Source organism: Octopus bimaculoides, chromosome 10 (assembly GCF_001194135.2).
Source record: "Octopus bimaculoides isolate UCB-OBI-ISO-001 chromosome 10, ASM119413v2, whole genome shotgun sequence".
Lineage (NCBI taxonomy): Eukaryota > Metazoa > Mollusca > Cephalopoda > Octopoda > Octopodidae > Octopus > Octopus bimaculoides.
This window is the reverse complement of record NC_068990.1, coordinates 20,523,450-20,526,195: the sequence shown is the minus strand read 5'-3', so window position 1 is coordinate 20,526,195 and position 2,746 is coordinate 20,523,450.

Below are 2,746 nucleotides of genomic sequence, written 5' to 3'. Positions count from 1 at the left end.
GTGTGTGTGTGTGTGTGTGTGTGTGTGTGTGTGTGCAAATACTCGAGTTATTCACGTTACGTTCGCCAAGTACCCTTGGATAAGGATTTCTAGCTCAACATTACAATATAGCATTTTTAGCATTTTATGAAAGGTGGGGAACTGGGGAAATCGTTGCTGCACCGAATAATATGTTTAGTAGTATTTCTTCAGATTCTTTTACGTTCTGAGTTCAAATGCAACTGAGATCGACTTTGCATTTAATCTTTCGCGATCCATAAAAAAACAAGTACCATTTCAGAACTAGAGTCGATGCAATCAATTAACGCCACTCCTCTTAAAATTGCTGGCATTGTGCAAAAACAAGAAAGAATTATAAATATTTTGTGTTTTTGTCACTTAGTTTCATCGTTCCTCCGTTCATCCAACAAAGTTGATCTTAATAATTCTTTCTGCTATAGACACAAGGCCTTCCATCTATTTACAAGCATTTTAATCCCATCAATGTAAAACTCTTTTGGTTTCAAAGCGAAGAACTCTGAAATGTCAGTTTCGACCTCCTCCTGGCTTGTGAAAGTTATGTCCCCCAAATGATTCTGTAAACTACGAAACAAATGTTAGTCTGAAGGAGCAAGGTCGGGAGAATAAGGTGGATGAGGAATTTTTCCCAACCATGCTCTTTGATCTTCTGTAATGTGATCTTTGCAGTGTAGGGTCGCGCATTGTCCTGATGAAACATCACACCTTTTCGATTCACTAAAGCGGGTCTTTTTTTTCTTCAAAGCTTGGTTCAAACGCTCTAATTGCTGACAGTAGAATTGAGCATTGATTGTTGCATTAGGTGGTAACAATTCAAAGTGAATTACTCCTTTGCAATCCCATCAGATAGGGAGAAGAACCTTTTTTCCATGAATTTCCCTTCTCCGTTGTATTTGAGCTTTTTTTCCTTTTACCAGCCACTGTTTACGACGTTTAACATTTCGATAGAAGATTTATTTCTCGTTACCAGTCACAAGTTTATCCAAAAAGGGCGAAATGATTTCGCGAGAATGGAGAGAAGAGCAGATGTCAACTCAGGATTTTCGGTTGCTTTCGGACAATTCATGAGGCACCCATTTTCCAAGTTCAGGAACCTTTCCAAGTTGCTGAATATGACGATGAACAGTTGTATGGTTTAAACTAAGCTTTATTGCCAATTCTTCAACTGATATTGCAGGATTTTCTTCAAGTAATGCCTCAAAGAGCTTATCAAACTGAACTGGACGTTCTATTCGATCTTCATCTTCAAGGCTGAAATCTCCACTTCTGAATTTTGAAAACCATCTTCTGCAAGTTCTTTCATTCAAGCATTTTACCCATAAACTGAGTGTATGTTTCGAGTCGCTTCGGCTGCAAAGTTTCCTTTTTGTACTCATAAAGCATTATGTGCCTTAAATGCTCTTTCGATTCTTCCATATTAGAAAGAGTTTTAATCAAAGAAATTTTAATTCTATTATTCTGTAAAATACTATTTAATTGTTTATTTATGTTCATTCTTTAAAACCATAATCTGAAAAAACATTATCGGAGATTTAGTACGAGCCATGTGTAATAATCAATATTTTAATAATTTATCATTTTCTGTGAAGGCGGCGAACTGGTAGAATCGCTAGTATACAAAATGCTTAGCGACATTTCGTACGTCGTCACATTGTGAGTTCAAATGGTACTGCGGTCGACTTTTCTTTTAATCTTTTCGGGGGTCGACACAATGAGGACCAGTTGAGTACTGGAGGATCATATAATCGGCTTTTCCCCTTCCTCGAAACTGCAGGCCTTGTGTCAAAATTTGCAACCAATATGTATCATTTGCTTTACGAGATGTGTTACCGAATCGAAAATATCATACTGAGTGAATAGTTTTCGATTTTACATAAAACTTTGAACTTGTATATTGATTTAAAATCTATTTGTTATTTTTAATATTATCCAGCATAATATTTATTTTCGGTTCTATTGTTCTCTCATAATACTACGCATTTCTTTAGATCATCGGCCTCAAGAGATTCTCGACGGTCGTCTGGATGACGTCCTTTTCGAAAGCAATCAAAATTCCTATCCGAATTCATTGGTTTTGATTTGTCTTTGATTATAATCTTTGGATTCTTTCCTTTGATCTTCTTGGCAGTCTGGATATGTATACCCCAAAGTAACGCAGACATATTGACGCATAAAAGACTTGTGCAGGCTTGTATTTACCATATTTTATATTCTTTTGGTAGTGTGGGCAAAATGCCCAATGGATACACACACACGCATATTCCCAAGCATATATGTATGTTTGTATGCGTATAAACATACACACACACATATAACTCTGTCTATCTATCTATCTATCTATCTATCTATCTATCTATCTATCTATGTAGCTATGTATCTATCTATCTATCTATTTATATATGTATGTATATATAAATAAATATATATATATATATAAAGACTGCAAACAAACAGGAAACAACTTCTATCTCATTCCAGGGTGAAAAACTAGAGGTAGTCGATAGCTTCCGCTATCTGGGCGACCAAGTTAGTAGTGGGGGTGGGTGCGCTGAAAGTGTAGCTGCTAGAATAAGAATAGCCTGGGCAAAGTTTAGAGAGCTCTTACCCCTGCTGGCGACAAAGGGACTCTCACTCAGAGTAAAAGGCAGACTGTATGACACATGCGTACGAACAACCATGCTACATGGCAGTGAAACATGGGCTGTAACTGCTGAGGACATACGTAAGC